We start from the raw sequence: 20,208 nt of genomic DNA, 5'->3' as shown, positions 1-20,208 counted from the left end.
AAGCCTCAGCCACACTCAGCCGCGCGGCTGTTAATAATTTGAAGCCGCAGCCGCACTCAGCCGCGCGGCTCCAAGAAAGCCTCAGCCGCAGCTGCAAAGTTATGATTATGCCGCAGCCGCAGCCGCGCGGCTTGATATTTGTAAGCCGCAGCCTCAGCCGCAGCTAAATTTTTTTAATTCAGCCGCAGCTTTGACACAGCCGCGCGGCTGAGATATTGTAAGCCCCAGCCGCAGCCGCAGGTGCTAAATTAGTACAAGCCTCAGCCGTCAATTCAGCCGCGGGGCTTAATTTTCATTTAATTTTGTCTGTCTGAAGCTTAAGATCTCAGCAACCACTGAACTGACAATGTTGTCCTTCTCAGGAATCCTTTTACTAAAGTAACAGGATGTCTGTGTGTCTGTGTATCTGTGTGTCTGTACCGAAGGATCTCTCTAACCGCTGAACCGATCGGGTTCTCCTTAACAGGGTAGCTTCTCATAGGTCCTGGGAAGGTTTATATCTATTTTTTTGGGGGTGGGACACCCCCAACCCCCCAAAAAAATTAAAAATCCCCCCCCTCAAAAAAAGAAAAAAATTTTAAAATTTTTAAAACTAAAATTAAAAATGAGGGGGGAGGCCCCCCCCCCTAAAAAAAAAAAATTCCCCCCCCCCAAAAAAAATTTTTTTTTTTACTTTTCTTTAAAAATTTAAAATAAGAAATTGGGTTATTAAATTTGACTCTCTCTCTTCCTCAAGTGCCCCCTAGAGGCCTCTAGGGGCGTAGCCGCTAGTTATATATATATTGACATGGGATGGTTTTGAGCTAATTTTGGGGTGGGGGTCAGACATTTCCATCGCCCAAAAATAATTTTTTTAAATGTTATACTTTTAAATTTTTTTATATTCTTTTATAAAAATTTTATCTTAAGTTTTTTTTAAAATTACAACATAGAAACTACCATCTCGAACAACTACAAAAAGTTTGAACCTGTAATGTAAGAGCTCCAGTTGCGCAATCAGTTAGCGCACGGTTCTTCTACACTGTTATGCCGGGGTTATAAGTTCGAATTTCACCAGGAGCAATACGTTTTTGAACGTTGATACTTATGAATATTATTGAATACTATTTATAGGGTAACTGCCCTACTGACGTTTGCCTAATTTTATTGTTTTTAAAAGATACAAATTTTTCAGAATTTACTTAATATTCACTATGAATTTGTATTATCTTAAATTTTTTTTCTTGTACAAGTGGCCTATTTAGCTCAATGGTAGAGCACTCGTCTAGTAAACTAGGGACTGTGAGTTCAAACCTCACAGGGGGCAATCAATTTTTGTGATACTCAAGTTATATAGTAGCTTCTCTATTATTTTTCCGTTTAGGTACGCAATACTTGTTCTATATAATTAAGCTTCTCCTACTTAGATATTTCTTCAATTTTAAATGTATTTAATACTTTGTGGTTGATGAGAGACACTGAAAAAGTTATGCAAAAAAAAGATTTATACATATTTCATTTTTCATAGTATTTTTAAATTAATGAAAATAATTAAATTAAGATTTGGGGAGGGGGGAGGGTGTGTGTGTGTGTTTATTTTGAACACAAATTATCCTAATATGTTTTCTAACAAAAAAAATTTAAACAGCGATGTATTTTACTTTTTAAAGTTGTTTAAAAAAAGGTCTGTAAAATGCAATAAATTGTCCTGTATAATATGCAAAAAAATCTACATAATCTTTATGTACTCGATAGATTGAAATAGTTAAATGATTATCATATATCATCCGATTTTGTTTATTTTACAAAGATGCTTACTAAAATTGATTTTATTTTCGAAACTGCAATTATTATAAAAAAAATGTTTCTTTATCTTTATCATTATGTTATACAATTTCTGAATTTATAAGCAATACATGAATCGATATATTATTACTTTGATGTTGTCCATATTTTCATGTACTCTGATAAAGAAATAATCTCAGCTGGCTAAAATAACAATAACCCCCATACACCCCCTTTAATCCATCTCTCCCCTCTTATGGGATATATAAATGAACTGGCCAATAAATGAGGTCCATAATTTTATTAACAAATTTTCTTTTTTTTAATATATCCACATATTCTATTATATAAAGTGGTAATGTGAAGCTTCTTATTGATCCAGGGAAAGTTTATAATTTTTTTGGGGAAATGTATCTTTTCCCTCCCAAAAAAAGATGACCCTCAAAATAAATTATTTTTGCTTCCCTTAAGTATTCCTAGAGGTTTTAGGGGCGCAGCCACTAGTATCCTTTAACCATTAACTCATTACATATTAAAACAGGTTTTAAAAGTATGTACATAAGAGTTATACCTATGAAATTTAGCACCCAATAATTCTCCCCCCTATTTTCCCATAAAAAAATTATAAAAGTCACCCTTCATCCCCCCCAATTTTTTTTTCTTCTGGGATTCGAACCCGGATGATAGATGGTTCAAAGCTGTTACCGTACCAAAAAGCTATCAGAGCTCCAATATTTCAAAATGAAAATTTGTCTTATTTTTAGATCATTAAGTATTATGATGTCTGTTTGTTTGTCTGTCTATATGTTTGTACTACAGGATCTCGCTAACTACTAAACCGATATGGTGCTCCTATTCAGGGTAGTTTCTTATAGGTACTGGGAAGGTTTACAACTATTTTGGGGGAGGGTACCATCACACTACCAGAAAAAAATTGCCTTAGAAAAAAAATTAAACAACACCCCAAAATTAAAAATGGGATTTACTCGCCCCGGCCCTCCCCACCCAATAAAAATCACCCTACCCCCCAAAAAATTATTTTAATTCAGTTCTTCTTTTTCCAGTACCTATTGTTTAGTATTTTTTGTAATAACTTCATAATTATTACATTGTCATTAAGATTATGTGATATTAAAAGTTAGTCATAAAAATTATACCCATGAATAATTGTAATAAAAAGCACTTTTGTAAAAAAACATTTTTCATAAGAGGTAAGTTTTTATGACAAATACATTTATTGCAAGTGTACATATGATAAGCATTTTAAATACGATTATTTTTAAGACAAATTTAACCTGCGTACCATGGCTCAACATGTAGCGCATCTGCTTGTCATCATGGAGGTAATAGGTTCGAATCTTGGCCAGACACTGCGTGAAAACTGAAGACGTTAAATGGTTCCTACTGCAGCTATGCCAGGTATGCAACATGTAAAGTTAGAGTATGAGGATTTCCTTGGCTCGTAAACAGGCGTAACTCATTACCATAGGACTTTCTGGCAGGTAGTTGGTTGCTGGATAGATGTCACTTAAATTGGAAAGAATTGGTTCCCCTTAATTATCCAAGGTTCAACAAGAAGCGCATCTGCTTGTCATCAGGGAGGTAATAGGTTCGAATCTCGGCCAGACACTGCGTTATAACTGAAGACATTAAATGGTTCCTACTGCTGCTATGGCAGGTGTGCAACATGTAAAGTTGGAGTAGGAGGATTTCCTTGGCTCATAAACAGGCGTAACTCATTACCATAAAACTTTCAGGCAGGTAGTTCAATAAAAAAAAGTTGGTTACTGGATAGATGTCACTTAAACTAATACAGAAAAGGAAAGAATTGGTTCCCCAAGGTTCAACAAGTAGCGCATCTGCTTGTCATCAGGGATGTAATAGGTTCGAATCTCGCGCAGACACTGCGTTATAACTGAAGACATTAAATGGTTCCTAGGTGCTAGGTGGCTCAACATGTAGCGCATCGGCTCGTCGTCTGGGAGTTGATAGGCTTTGTACTGCATCATAACTAAAGATGTTGAAATAAATTCCTACTGCTAAAAAACTTGTATAAAACTTTGGGTACCACTATAAAACTTTGGGTATCAGAATAAATTTTTGTCTATTAGTATAAAACTTTGGGTACCAGAATAAACTTTTGGCTATTAGTATAAAATTTTGTTTACCAGTATAAAACTTTGGGTACCAGTATAAAACTTTGGGTACCAATATAAAATTTGGGTACCAGTATAAAACTTTGGGTACTCGTATAAAACTTAAGGTACCAGTATAAAACTTTGGGTACCAATATTAAAACAAAATTTTAGGTATTAGTATAAAATTTTGGGTACCAGTATAAAACTTTGGGTACTAGTATAAAACTTTGGGTACCAGTATAAAACTTTGGGTACCAGTATAAAATTTGGGTACCAGTATAAAATTTGGGTAACTGTATAAAACTTTGGGTACCAGTATAAAACTTTGGGTACCAGTAAAATATTTGGGTACCTGTATAAAACTTTGGGTACCAGTAAAAAACTTTGGGTACCAGTATAAATTTTTAGTACCAGTATAAAACTTTTGGTACCAGTTTAAAACTTTGGGTACCAGTATAAAACTTTGGGTACCAGTATAAAACTTTGGGTTCTAGTATAAAACTTTGGGTACCAGTAATAAACTTTGGGTACCAGTATAAATTTTTAGTACCACTATAAAACTTTGGGTACCAGTTTAAAACTTTGGGTACCAGTATAAAACTTTGGGTACCAGTATAAAACTTTGGGTTCTAGTATAAAACTTTTGGTACAAGTATAAAACTTTGGGTACCAGAATAAAATTTGAGTACTAGTCTAAAACTTTGGGTACCTGTATAAAAACTTTGGGTACCAGTATAAAACTTTGAGTACTAGTATAAAACTTTGGGTACTAGAATAAAACTTTGGATACCAGAATAAAATTTGAGTACTAGTATATAATTTTGGGTACTAGTATAAAACTTTGGGTACCAGTATAAAACTTTGGGTACCAGTATAAAATTTTGGGTACCAGTATCAAACTTTGGGTACCAGTATAAAACTTTGGGTACCAGAATAAAACTTTGGGTACCAGTATAAAATTTTGGGTACCAGTATAAAACTTTGGGTACCAGTATAAAACTTTGTGTACCAGTATAAAACTTTGGTTACCAGCAAAATTTGGGTACCAGTATAAAACTTTGGGTTCTAGTCTAAAACTTTGGGTACCATTATAAAACTTTGGGTACCAGACTAAAACTTTGGGTACCAGTATAAAACTTTGAGTACCAGTATAAAACTTTGGGTACTAGAATAAAACTTTGGGTACCAGAATAAAATTTGAGTACTAGTATATAATTTTCGGTACCAGTATAAAACTTTGGGTACTAGAATAAAACTTTGGGTACCAGAATAAACTTTGGGTACCAGTATAAAACTTTGGGTACCAGTGTAAAATTTGGGTACTAATTCTGAATCAAACATTTGAAAAAATCCTGCTGTCCTCCCCCCTCTTCCCTCCACTCTTATTCTCACAACCCCTAACCACCCTCAACTCTCCAAAAAATGTCCTAGAATGCATTTAAAAAATCCAATTTAGCCGAAGCCTCAGCTGCAAAGCTTATTTTATAATCAGCCATAAGATCAGCCGCAAGGCTTAATATTGTATTCAGCCGCAGCCGCATTCAGCTGCGCGGCTGAATTTAATTCAGCCACAGCCTCAGCCGCACGGCTTTCAGTAAGCCGCAGCCTCAGAATCAGCCGCGAGGCTTAATTATGTTATCAGCCACTCTCAGCCTCAGCCTCACTCAGCCGCGCGGCTTAATTTTCCAATCAGCCACTGTAAGCCGCAGCCGCTATGAGCCGCGCGGCTTTCAGTAAGCCGCAGCCTCAGCCACAAATCCTTCAGCCACTGTAAGCCTCAGCCACCCTCAGCCACTGTAAGCCTCAGCCGCTCGAAGCCTCAGCCACAAAATTCCAATTCAGCCACTGTAAGCCTCAGCCACCCCAATTCTTATTAAGCCTCAGCCGTATTCAGCCGCAGCCACTCTCAGCCGCACTAAGCCTCAGCCACTCTCAGCCTCAGCCACTTCCACAACTTTAAGCAGCCGCAGCCGCAGCCGCAGCCGCAAATTAGGATTCAGCCGCAGCCGCAGCCGCGCGGCTAATAGCGCGGCTTCCGAACCCTGATAATATTGCTTACTATGTAATGAACTAATCATAATGATACGAAGCAGCGCCACTTCTTCACAATTGTTCGTTGTAGTTCTCCTTCAAATTATTCATATTTTCCGCGAGCTTCTACCTTGCAATTTTGGTTGAATCATCATATTGTCATCGAAACCTGAAAACAAAAACATTTACTATGTTGAAGACGACTTTTGAAAATAACTTCTAAATCTACAAAAGATAATCCAGGTTACTGAATGATTGTAAGTTCCTGCCTCGTTGGCCTCATAAAGAGGGGGGAGCATGTTACAACTTTTGTAACACCTCCGAAAAATATAAACCACAACCATGCATACTGCGCGTGCGGACAACCAGACAAGAAGGAAGCACAAACTACCTGTAGAAGAAGCCAGTCTTTTTAACACACTCAAAGTTTAACCATATATATACTCTATTTGAAATGTCAAATTAGTGAAATATACCTTGTTGATAAAATATCTTAGTTAATTAAGTACGTAAAAATGTAATACTTGATAGAATGTTACCCAAGTGCATATTAATTTATTTATTTTGAATTTTAATTAGCAATGAAATTTTCAAATAAAATTTTTACTCATTAATAAAAATGCAAATAATACAAACTAAAATCTGTCTAAGGGAAACCCAACGATAGCTTTCTGACAGTTCAAATTACCAAAGTAAAAGATAAAAAAATTTTGGGAGAGAAAAAACTTCATTTTAACAAAGGCCATTAATATATAGGTTTACTAGTGGCTTCGCCCCTAGCCTCCAGGGGCTTCGCCCCATGAGGTAATGGAAAGTCAACCCTCCAGAATAATTTTATAGTTATATTTTCAAAAAAGTTATTCTTTGCCGAATTACTCTTTGGTAAAATTAAACCCAGGTTGTGCGCCGTATCCACAAAAATTTTAATTCGTAAAAATTAAACCCAGGTTGTTCACTGTATATCTCATACGGGGTGAGCATAAGCGAGTACACTGTATGCGGCGCTAGCTCTGATAGTCCCACTGATTGGACCACATATACACAAAAATTGAAAACTCTCCTCTGTAAATTTTATTTAATACCTATAATTGCAACAACTTTTTAAAGATGTCAATTTTTAAAAGTTACAAAAAGCCCGGTGCAGTGGGGTTCCACTTACCCAATTACTGGTTTTTGTTTACAAAAATAGAAAAAAAATAAAAAATTTGGAAATATGGATTTTTTTATTTTTAGGGGGGTTTGGGTGTCCCACCCTCCTAGAAAATAGCCTAAAACCACCAGCGGACCAGTAGGTATATTCCCAGAAGAGTAGAGCCCAATTTGTTTAGCAGTTACTGAGATTTTACAAAAAATGTAAAAACAAAATTTTGGAGGGGGTGGTTTTTTTAGTTTTGGGGGGGTTGGGGGTGTCCCACCCCCCAGGAAAATAGCTTAAAACCACCACAGGACCAGTAGGTATAATCCCTAAAGAGTAGAGCCCAATAGGTTCAGTGGTTACTGAGATCTTAAGCTTCAGACGGACAGACAGACGGACAGACGGACAGACGGTCAGACGGACAGACATCAAGCTACTTTGTATTATAGATAAAAAGTTATGTTTTTTACTTTAAACTAGCTACCTGAATTTGATTCTATACTTTATCTACACACACACACACAGCTTTTTCATTAGCATTTTATACGAACCACTGCGTCATCCCAAAACTGGTTTATTAGGCTAGAAATAGGCCTAGGCTTGAAATAGGCCTGAAATAATATTTTCCTACGTTTCACATCCCTTATCCCTGATTTTATTGGAACTTTAAAATTTTATTTTGAATTTCAAAGAATAGAAAAATTAAATGTTTTGAGTTTTAATACAAAGTACGACAGTAAAAAAGTATTGTCAAGCTTTGTATTGGTCATTGACATGTCTATAATAAATCTTCCCATCATAAAAAAAAACTAATTTAAGATTGTAATATATTGAAGATAAAATCTTGAAAATTGCTATCATAGATATTTAGTGGAAAACGACAAATCATTGTTTGATTTTCATCAAGCGTTACTACTCTATTATAAGCAGAGTATGTACGTCCGTTTCTCATGGAGTAGTCTCTAAGATTGTAGTAGTTATTTATTGAATCGGATTATAGATAGCATTCCGTATATAAAAATGATAAATTATAAGATTAAAACAAGTTTTGGTAGCTCCCCGATTTATCAATATTATGATTTTTAGTAGCGAAGCTACTCTATAATTCACTTTGTTAGTAGCGAAGCTACTCTATAATTCACTTCCGTCCGTCAGTCAGTCCGTCAGTCCGTCAGTCAGTCCGTAACGCTATGAGGGAAATGGGATTTACTCAGCTCCTATAAAAGATAGAATGCTGAAATTTTTTGGCAACATTCCCATCATTAAGGAGCACAATTGACTATAAAACATCATTGGCGTTCGGACCGATTTTTAGCAGGTTTTAGGCTATTTTTATATTTTTCACACTTTTCTCCATATCTTCAGTGTTTATGGTCCGATTTTCAAAATTTTTTCAGTTACAGATATCAAAATTAAATTTCCCGTCGTTTAAAGGAACAACCATGAAGGCCAGACTGCCTTTTCAGCAGGTTTTAGGCTATTTTTATATTTTTCACATTTTTCTCCATATCTTCAGTGTTTATGGTCCGATTTTCAAAATTTTTTCAGTTATAGATATCAAAATTAAATTTCCCGTCTTTTAAAGAAAACAATCATGACGGCCAGACTGCCTTTTTAGCAGGTTTTAGGCTGTTTTTTTTTTATATATTTAACATTTTTCTCCATATCTTCAGTGTTTATAGTCCGATTTTCAAAATTTTTCAGTTATAGATATCAAAATTAAATTTCCCGTCTTTTAAACAAAATAACCATGACGGCCAGACTGCCTTTTTAGCAGGTTTTAGGCTATTTTTATATATTTAACACTTTTTCCATATCTTCAGTGTATATGGTCCGATTTTCCAAATTTTTTAAGTTAAGGATTTAAAAATTAAATTTTTAGTCGTTTTAATAAAACAACCATGACGGCCAGACTGCCTTTTATCAGGTTTTTGGCTATTTTTTTATGTTTTACATATTTCCCCATATCTTTGTTTATTTTGATGCAATTTTCAAACTTTTATGGGATATCTGTATCAAAATAATTTTTCCCATTGTTATGAGCATCTTTAATTAATTTACTTTGACCATCGTCTTCATGCAAAATAAAACAAGGTTTCATGTTTATTTTATCCAATAAATCTATTCTTGAATTTAGTAAAAACCTTTTAAATCTACCTGTACGTATTCCCATCGACAATTTTTTGTGCTTCGCTACTTATGGATGTTGTCATCCTTGTTATTTAAATATTCGTGGAAAATTATAATAAAATCGTGTACATAATTTTTCAGTATGGCTGAGGTCTGGTTCAAATCCAGCGAATATCAATCGGTTTCGAAGCCATACTGGAAATTAGATATTCCCATATTTTCCCATGTAAAACCGCATACTCACACACACTCCTGTTCAGACCAGTACACAAAGATACAAAGACGCACATGCAGAATATTTGTCAAACGTGTTTTTACTAAATATATAATAAGTGTATTACAAATTAATGTTAGTTTTTAGTAAAAACTGTATTATATTTATAGTTCACTCTCCATTTAAACTCTTTTTATAATACTAGCACTTGCGCCCTTAGCATCTAGGGACTCTATTCAAAGAGATATGGAAGGCAGAAAAATAGCCCAAATCCATACCCAGATTTATTTACAAAAATAAAATAGACTAAAACCTTATCAAAACCTAAAAAAGCCTCACCCTACAGGAAAACCATATCGGTTCAGCGGTCAGCGAGATCCTTTGCTACAGCCAAAAATCTTCTACTTTATTTATTAGGATAATTGTTGCGCTATTTATGGACATAGTTATAAAATATAATAATTTTGAGAAAATTTTGGTGTATATTTTATATTATCAAGATAAGACTAAAATTACTAAAATAACGATTTTTCTCAGGAATCTTCAGTTTTTTTGTTTTATAAAGCATAAACAGTGAAAATTAATATCTTTTACAGAAAAGCTTTTCTTTAATTAATTTTTATAAAAGCGTTTTAGTGACTTTCTATAATAAATTTAATTAACAAATCAGGACTCGGCAGCAGCGCCTCAGCCTCAAATTTAAACCCCTGATGTGCAAAAAAAGAAATTCCGAAAAGATAGAATGTCTGTTTAGGAACAGGCTTTTAAACATCCAGCTACATTTCAAAGTTATAATTGACGATTTCACTAAGGCTCACACGCGGCTTACTCTCGGCTGCCCAGCCTCTGGTTTTTACAAGTTTTTTTAGTATGGTTGAGAGCCATTAAAAATCCAGCTAATATCAATCGGTTTCGAAGCAACAGTGGACAATAATTATTCCTAACTTTGATATAACTTTAGAAACGTCTTTTTGTAGCTATGCCTTTGCGCATACAGTTATCCTTGTTAAAAAGAAAATATGATTCTTTTTGTGTAACAAGTGCAATTATATCAATAGATAGGGCAGTAACAAAAGAAAATTTAAAGGAAATTAACGTAAAATGTAAAATGGTGTATAGAACAGCCAACTATAATATAGAAATAATAGATCCAGCCACTGTAAGCATTTTTTTTAATTGTAAGCATACTTCTTAATATGGCAATTTAAAAAACTTACTCAGATGTAGTGAAATAATAACGGACGTACGAACATACCCATACACAAAGTAGCTGCGCTACTAAAGAAAGCATAAAAATGCTAATCTAAAGCATTTATAAAAGATAAAACTACCCCCATGATGTACATTTGTTCTTATTCTGCACTGTAAGAAATAAAAGTATATTTTGTTATAACTATTTTAGGGGCCAGAAAACATGCATACTGTAAAAACTTTCTGTATGTTCAGTAAGATCTCAAAACCAATCAAAGCGAAAAAGCAAATAGATCTGAAAAATGATTTTCAAATCATTAGTAGTGAAGCTACTTTATGTCTGTCCGTCCGTCAGTCCCTAACGCTAAAGAAGAAACGTGATTTTCTCGGCTCCTATTCAAGATAGATAGCTGAAATTTTAGGGATTACACAACTTTACATTTTACATATTTCACCCAAGTTTCATCAAGATTTGCCCAATAATTAGGGTACTATATTGATTCCTAGATTTTTAGGTTTTCGTGATTTTATCAACTCCTATTCAAGATATACGGCTGAAATTTTCAGGGATTAAATATGTTCACATTCTATATATTTTTATCAAGCTTCATTGAGATTTGTCTATTGGTAGGGATGCTAGATTGATTCCTAGATTTCAAGTTTTCATAATTTATTCGACTCCTATTTAAGAAAGACGGCTGAAATTTTCAGGGAATAATAAGGTTCACATTCTACAAATTTTCACTTAGTTTCATTAAGATTTGTCTATTGCAGTGCTAGATCAATTCCTAGATTTTAAAGTGTTTTTGTGATTATCAAGTTTAATGTTTTTTACGACACTGCTATAGTTATTTTTTCATGATATTCATTCATAATTCATGAGCTTTGCTACTTATAGATGTTGTCATCCTTTTTATTCATAATTTTTGGGTTAAAGGTCAAAATCGTTTTGCATAAAAATGTGACTTTTATATGTAATATACAAGTTATATAATGAATAATAGGAAGATAAGGGCTGAAATAAAAGCAGAATCAGAATAATAAATATCATAGTGTGAAAAAAAATATTTTTTCTCACATGTGCTCAATCATGTTGAGCATACTGGCTCTACTCTATGGAGCTGCTGTACTGACTGGAGTCCAAGCTGAGTGCCTGACAAGGATCCAGGATGCTACATGGAAATTTGTTCCAGATAGAGATAAAACTTAAAAACTGTATGTATAACAATTTTAAAAATGAAAATTTAGGGATTGATCTAAGGTATTGGCTGATTAAAATTTTCATTCAGTAAGCCTTACCAATCGGTATGTTTTAGGCTATTTTTTACCTCTTCTCTCTCCCACCCATTGAAAAAATCCCTCTCACCAAAATGAGTTATTTTTTAGAGTGTGTTAAATAGCTGTAAAAACTTGCTATTATACACATTATCATTTAAATATCATCCCTGTACATGGATATTTGTTCTAAAAATCAAATTGATTAGACGAATAGACCATGATCAAATTAAAGGAAATGTGCAAAAGGGGAAATACATTGTGAAAACATCACGCATAATACCCTGCATATATGGAACCTTAATAGGATGTAATTAAAAGGTTGCTTGTCTGCAAAAGTCATAATCACCAGAGACATTAAAGAGAGGGGACAGTTTGCTTGGAAGGAAATATTGAATCTTGATTGGGTTGTACAAAATAAACAGTTACAGATGGGGTATTTTGTTTATCATAATTGGGGGAAATAAATTATTGTCTATTGTCCAAAGTTTATATGAGACTCCAATCGAAATTATACAATAGAAACATGACTATTTAGAACATTCATTGGGTGTTAGAATGTTTTTTTTATTCTGATACTCTTCCCTGGATTTTTTGGTGTGTAAAATTTTGTTAGTGTGGGCATTTTACTCCATTTGTCATTTCTTTATCTATGGAACAAGTTAGGTCAGTGGTCGACTTCCATTCTGATTGCTTTCTTTTGATTGGTATAAATTGACAGTTTACTAATGAGTAAAAAGAAATATAGGAATTATTATTACTTGGATCTTACACCAGATTTTCATTTCTCTAATAAAGTAAAAATTGCAGTGGGCCAAAATAACGATTCTTCCTTCCACACCCATTAACCAATCTCCTCCCCTCTTCCTGGATAAACAAACTGACCAATAAACTTCTACCTAATGCAAGATTAGAGGGAATGCAATATGCCAAAATTATTCCGTGCACAATTTACGGACTTTAAGACAAATGTCTTGTAATCAAATATCCAATTTTCTACAAAGGATTCTTTTTATATTTTGAAGAAAATGTTGACTGTTTAGGAAATGGATCGTGTGAAAAAATACTTAAAATGATTACCCAGATATATACATATGAAGAATCATTCCTCAAAAATAGATTAAGATCATAATTTTCTTTGCAGGAGGCGCAAATATAATAGAGTTTCGGTATTAGAGTGTTATAAACCTTCTATTTTTTTTTGTTTTGTGTTGAGTAGCTATGTTAAAACTCAAGCATGTTATTCTGTACGTTATCATAACCTGTAGTGGAAGAGTATAGTCAGATATTTTGTGTAATCAGATCATAATGGTAATGAGTTGCACCTGTTTTTGGATCAATGCATTGGTTTTGCTACAAAGCAGCAGTATGAATTATCATTAACGTCTTTAACTATGACGAAGTTTTGCCAAGAATCATATTATATCTGTCCTTTAAGAGCTTGCTAACTACTGAATGAATTAACTTCTTCATTTTCTTACAGCTTCACATATCTACCGGGATGGCTTTAGGCTATTTTTCTGCCCTTTTCCTCCAGGTTTGAAACCCAATATAATATATTTTTTTATTTTTTGACCATACTAGCTAAAATTTTACCAAATTAACCATATGTTAACATTCTATTAAATATCTATTGCAACTACAGTAAATCTATTCTACATATGATAAGTGTCATAAATTTTATATATTTGCTTTATGTAGAGATATAGAGATATGGCAATGACAAATAATTAAATACAACCCCACATAGTCATTACAATTTTACCTTTGGTAGCTTGAAAATGGCTGAGAACTTTAAAAGTTGAAAAGTGATTAATTTCTATGCAAACGTTCTCCTCCTCCTTTGTTTGATAAGATAATAATAGTAGATGGTGGATTAAAATATATTTTGTTGGTCTATGTGTACTAAAAGATCTCACTAACCACTTGACCGATATGACACTTCTTTACAAGGAAGCTTCTAATACGTCTCAAAGGGGTTTCCATTCTTTTAAAAGCAATCGCTCCCAGAAAAATTTTGTCTCCATTTTTTTCGTTGTGATTATGCCTGTTTGTTGGACAAGGCAAATTCCTAAATTATTTATGTCGAGCATCTGATCCGCAAGAACTTTTTTAACAGTGGAGTGCACAGCGTTTTTGCGAAGGGGGTATATTTGTATGTTGAGAGGATGAAAAATGGGAAAGGCAGTTATTCCCAATTTTAATCTTAAGGGAGGGTGGTGACATCCCGCTACAAACTTCTTCCTAATGCTTTAAAATTTTCAGTTTTACTTCCCCAATGTCTCAATACCCTTATCAATAAATATACTATATATGTGGCAATATTGATAGGGGGAAATTTGTCGTCAATTTTCCGTGCTAATATGCACCTTATTTATTAGTCAGTTCGATCAACCAGTAGGAGGAGGGGAATGGATGGGGTTAAGGGGGTTGAGTGGAGGGTATCGATATTTTACCAGCTGCAAGTATTATTTTATTAGAGTACATGAAAATCTGATGCACCATCCAAGTAATAATATATTTATTCCCTTATCCATGTGCAGCTTTAATGTGTTTCTTTGTAATTCAATTTAACTTTTAAAGTGTACTTTAATTTTCAATTGAAATTTTATATGATAAGATTAATAGCATGTTTATTCATGAGCTTTTATAGAAGCGCGGCTACTCTATAACATGGGCTGATTCCCTATCAATTTATGTACATTTCCATTTTAATTGTGGATAAACAAAATTAACCCCTGTGAAGATTAAAATTGTTGGTTGAAAAGATTGCACTAGTTTGCAAAGATTGCACCCAAAAAATAAATTTAGTAACCAAGGTTTTAAAGCCAACGAATAAGATAATTAACGTGATTATTAAACTTTGGTATCCGTATGATTTATCTTCCAATGTCTCTTCCTTCCCTGGCTACAACAAAATGGTTGTATGCAGAAATGGATATATCATCAATTTGATCTTACAACTGATTTTCATCTAATAAAGTGTAACTTGCAGCGAGCTAACATACCGATTCTTCGCTTCTTTCCTTTAACCCATCCCCTTCTCTCCTGCTGGATAAAAGAACTGACCAATAAATGATTTCCATGTTAGCAAGCTAAATTGAGGACCATTTTCCTCTGTCATAATATTCACGTATATTCTATATAATATGAAGAACAAATCTACAAAAAGTTTTACAAATTTAATTTAATCCTAATAATAGAAAGGAATAAATACTTCTAATACATGTATATATTATTACTTCCACATATATATTACTAGCGGCAGCGCCGTTAGAAACTAGATGAAGGAGGGCAGCGAAATAGCATAAAACCACCATAAGATTTAATGTTAAAAACAAAATAGTTTAAACCCATTTTAACGGAAAACCAAAAACCTAACTACTTGTTAAGAAAGAATATATAGAAAATATTAAAATTTGACCCAAAAAAGAGAGATTTAAAATAACGGACTTGCCCATAATAGACCCCTTTGAGAGTCACTTTAAGGTATCAAATATACATTTTCAGTCATGGTAAATAATTTTAAGACAAAATGAAAATACCCCCCCCCCCCCCTCCAATCTTAAGAATCTATGACATTTCATCCCTTCGCGCATTTTTAAAAGCAAAGATTTTATTTAAACAGGGTCTGTGCGTACGTAACGAATAAAAAAGTTAAGTACAATTTGGAAAGCGAAGCAATCATTTCCAGAAAGTCCGTACTTTCAATTAAAACATGTTGATTGTCTACTTTTTATATATGATATAATTATCCTATTCATCTGATTTGTAAATTTAGATTAGACTTATTTATAATCTGCTGATTAAGCTTTGACATCTACAAGTTCAAATGTTCGGTGGTCCTACCGTCGCTTTTATGGATGATGTCATCCTTGTTATGTGTACATATCTCCCCACTGCACTGGGAAAAAGTACTTATAAACATTAAAATATTATTTTCAGCAAAATGATTTTAATTTTCTAAAAAGTAAATTTCTTAAAGCTAAATATTTTCAACACTTTTAGATGGTAGATAACTAATCATTATAGATAAATTGTATTTCAAGTATGATTTAAATTTTTAAAATCTAAAAATTTAAAATATGCTATATTTAAGGTCTGTCACATTCTGTTTGTAAAAACACCACAAGATATTTGGATAAAATTTCATATTTTCATATTCCCTTAAGATGCTCTAACTTTTTGTTCATTGATTCGTTTAGAATTATTCTATTATTCTTAGATTATTCCCAATATGGCTTCGAAACCGATTAATATCCGCTGGAATAGAACGGATCCAAGCCATGCAGACAATTTTCCACGAATTCTAACAGGAAAATCATAATTTTAATACCACTTTTGTTAGCCCGAGCCCCACTTCAAATACAATGGGGCGCAGCTAGGAATTTTAATAAGAATGAACAAAGATATCGGGCAACATATTAAGTAATTTTTGTCACCATATTTCTCCTTTCATCATTAATATTTTAACCTTTTGCAGTTTAGGGAATTTTAAGAATTAATTAATTTTTAATACATAGACTTTATATGGAAATGTAGTTTATGATCTCTTAAATCGCTTATTTAACAAATTTACATAACCCCCACTCTCCTTATTTTTTGATATTCCTACAAAACTGCACTAGCAAAGATCCCTACCCTAGCGGTTTAAAAAAAAAGTTACTTTACGAAACCTAACCTAAAACAAGCATAACATTTTATTAAGATTTATTAAGATTAAGTTTTGAAAAAAAATATTCCGTTTTTATCACATATAATGAATTAGTTTTATTTTACTAGCGGCTGCACTCATAAAATTAAAGGGGAAGGGGAGTTTAAAACAATCAAAAAAGCTTATATCTAAAAATAGAATTGCTTAAAGCCATTACAGGTACTATAAAAGCTTCCATTTTGGAAAGTATCAATCTTTTCAGTAGTTATTAAATCTTGAGCTTTAGACAAAAAGAACCTATCTATAATACAAAGTAAAATGATTGCTGTCTGTCTGTCCGTCTGTCCGTCTGTCCCTTAAGATCTCGGTAACCACTGAACCAATCGGATTCTACTCTTCAGGGAATATACCTACTGGTCATGTGGTGGTTTTAGGCTATTTTCTTGGGGGGTGGGACATCCCCTAAAATCCCCCCCTCAATTTTTATTTTTCTTTTCTTGCGTAGGTACCTATTTTTCCCCAATTTTTTTTTCTTATGGGGAAGTTAGTTCACCTAAAACTACTGATGGCAGCACCAGTAGTACTTAATTTTTTTAATTACCTCTTGGGGCAAAGCCCCAAGAGGCTAGGGGCGAAGCCGCTAGTTAATTTATATATTAGGATAAACTGTAACTTTTTCTCAAATAGTTTTCTTATAACGAATGCTAGAATAATACGCATATTTTATTTCCTCCAGGTGGAATATCCCTGCTAATAACTTGTAAAAGGCGGATCTTAACCCCCTGAGTGTGCCCCATAAATAGGCATTTTCCAGGGAGGAAGGGGACATTTGGCTGTTTATTTAACTGGTACCAAAAGTTTTATAATCGCTTAATCTTATTCGTTGGTTTAAAGCTTTGAGTACTTTTATTGAATTTTGTTTGGCTAGATACAAAGTAGTAGTGCCAAAACATCTTAATCAATAATTATATAGATGGTTTAGTTTTGTTTATCATAATTGGGTCTGTATTTAATTCTATTCTCCATTGTCTTATCCCTTAAGATCCCTGAAATATTTCTAATTAATTTCCATTTTATGGATTAATTAACACCCATATCATCAGTTAACACAACACAGTTGGGGCTCATTTTATGGGGGAATGGATATATTATTACTTGGATGTTGCACCAGCTTTTCAAATACTCTAATAAAGTGATGCTCGCAGCTGGCTGAAATATCGTTACACCGCATCCACCCCCTTTATACTATACCCTTTTCTACTACTGGATAAACGAACTGACCTATAATGTTCCATGTTAGCAACCCTAACATAAAAAATTTTTCCCCTGTCATAATATCCAAGTATATTCTATATCCATTGTTTTATGGGTGTCAACACATTACCAGTAAAAAAAGTACTCAATAAGAAACTTTGGGGACTTTTATTTAATTTTGATTTGTTGGTTCATTAAGTTTTTCCATAGTATTCATAATTCGTTTCATAAAGCCTTCTTATTACTTGATACCTTTAATTAACAACTTACCAGAACACTTTGATTTCAGAAGCTTTGTTACCATTTATTTAGAAGCATTATTAAATGATTTTTATAACGCTTTTATTAGATGCTGCGCTACTTATGGAGATGTATGTCCTTGTTCTAAACTTGTCCGAATATAATTATAATCATATGCTATAACTAAGCTTAGAATGTCCAAATAAGGTAAGGTCAGTGATAATATCTTTAAATGGATAACCAATTATTCAAAGGTTTACTTTAAACAATATTAGCGCTTGCGCCCCATAGCTTCTTGGGGCGCTGGGGTAATTTTGTGTATCAGCATTGGGGATGTATATCAGTTTTAGATCCCTGATTATACATCTAGGCCAAACATATGTTTCATAATATTTACTGAGAAAGTATTAATATTTTATTAATAATTATAAAAAAAAACAAGGATGACAACATCCATAAAATCGAGGTAAAGACAAAATACAATAACTATTGTAGGGTGTCATAACTTAAGCAGAATAATATTAAACACAAATTTGATGAAAAATTGCTTGAATACAGGATATTGTATAAGGACATACTTTCATTTCTAAGATTTTATTAAGGAGATGCTTAGCTTATAATATTGGACCTTGTTATCCTAGAAATCAACATTACATAAATCAGATATATGGGATAATTATATCATTCAAAAAGCTGTTGTATATAGAAATAAGGTCTTTCTGGTTACGATTATAGAGTTGCTTCTCCTCCTAAATTGTACTATTGTTATAGGAATCACCATGCAAAGTTTTAAATCGACAGGACAATCTTAACATTAACGAAAAAAGAAAACTGGTAAGAACGTACGTACGGACGAATGTACCTACCCTAATTATAGAAAAGCTTCGGTTTTAGTAGTTATGTATCTATATAAACAATTGAATATAAATTACAATAGCTCGGCAAAGTTTAAAAGACTCATAATCGCATAGTGAGACTGCTTAATACTTTGAAAGGTGAGAACAGGGGGTAATTCTAAAAAAAATATTTTATAAACGATCAATACTGATCAGTGATAAGACAATGGCCAATATCCCCAATGATGATACACAAAATTACCCCTTATGTAGATTACAATAGTCAATAGTTTAAAGGCAACGGATGGAAGTATGTTTATAGAAATTTGGGTACTAGTATAATTTGCAGTGCATTGCCCCCGGATTATCTTCCATGCAATAAACCTATAATTCGTTGTTGATATAACGACAGCATAAATTTTACAGGGTAATCCGGGGAGGGAGGGGACATTGGGCTGTTTATAACACTAGAATTAAATAAAGTTTTCTTATTTGTTGGCTTAACAACCTTGGGGACTTATATTGAATTTTGATTGGTTGGTTTATTAAGTTGAGTGTCCAAACGTTTCAACCACTTATTGTAATCTTCATAAGGGGTAATATTGTATATCATCATTGAAGATGTACATTAATTTATCGGCTATTGTCTTATCCCTTAAGATCACTGTGGTAATCTATAAATTCACTGATTAAGTTTATATATTTACTAGAATACACCCCTCTCTGACAAATTATAAGATAATCTGGGAACAGCTATCTGTTTATATTTACACACTTAGATATAGTAATGGTTATAATAAATACGTGGATATTATGCCATGGGGAAAATTGTCGTCAATTTAAGTTGCGGACATGGACATCATTTAGTGATCAGTTCGTGCATCCAGAAGAATGGAAGGGGATTGGGTAGATATAGTAGAACGGATTAATCGTTATTTTAGCCACCTGTAAGTTTTACTTTATTAGAGAACATGAAAGTCTGGTGTAACATCCAAGTAATGATAAATCGATTAACTTAGTTTAAAATTCGTAGCGCATACAATCTGTAATTATTGCTAATGGCAGCGTCAGGTAATCGTAACCAACAAAAAAAGAGTTTAAAACAAAACCAAGACTTAAAATTTAGAATGGAGTAGCTTAAAACCACCTAGGAACCTATGTAAGGCTTAAAAAATGAAGAACTTAATCGGACGTCTTGCTTAACACTAAGAACAATTTGACCCAATAATCAATTAATCATATAAAGTGATTTATTAACAACATAAGGCAAAAATCATCTCTCTATACTTAAAGTGATGTAGTAAAGAAAGTTTTTAAAATATTAGTTTGTTTTTGTTTCGCTACAT

General features: G+C 33.2%; 1 non-coding gene across 1 annotated transcript; it reads left to right on the top strand.

The window, feature by feature from the left end:
- The first annotated feature begins 1,234 nt into the window (after positions 1–1,234).
- On the top strand, positions 1,235–1,306 carry TRNAT-AGU (transfer RNA threonine (anticodon AGU)). The gene has a single exon. It is a non-coding gene; the product is annotated as a tRNA-Thr (tRNA).
- The last annotated feature ends 18,902 nt before the right edge of the window (positions 1,307–20,208 follow it).

This window comes from Acartia tonsa, chromosome 8, assembly GCF_053477335.1.
Source record: "Acartia tonsa isolate MP-2025a chromosome 8, ASM5347733v1, whole genome shotgun sequence".
Classification (NCBI taxonomy): domain Eukaryota; kingdom Metazoa; phylum Arthropoda; class Copepoda; order Calanoida; family Acartiidae; genus Acartia; species Acartia tonsa.
Note: the sequence above shows the minus strand (reverse complement) of the source record. Positions and strands in the feature narration are given on the sequence as shown.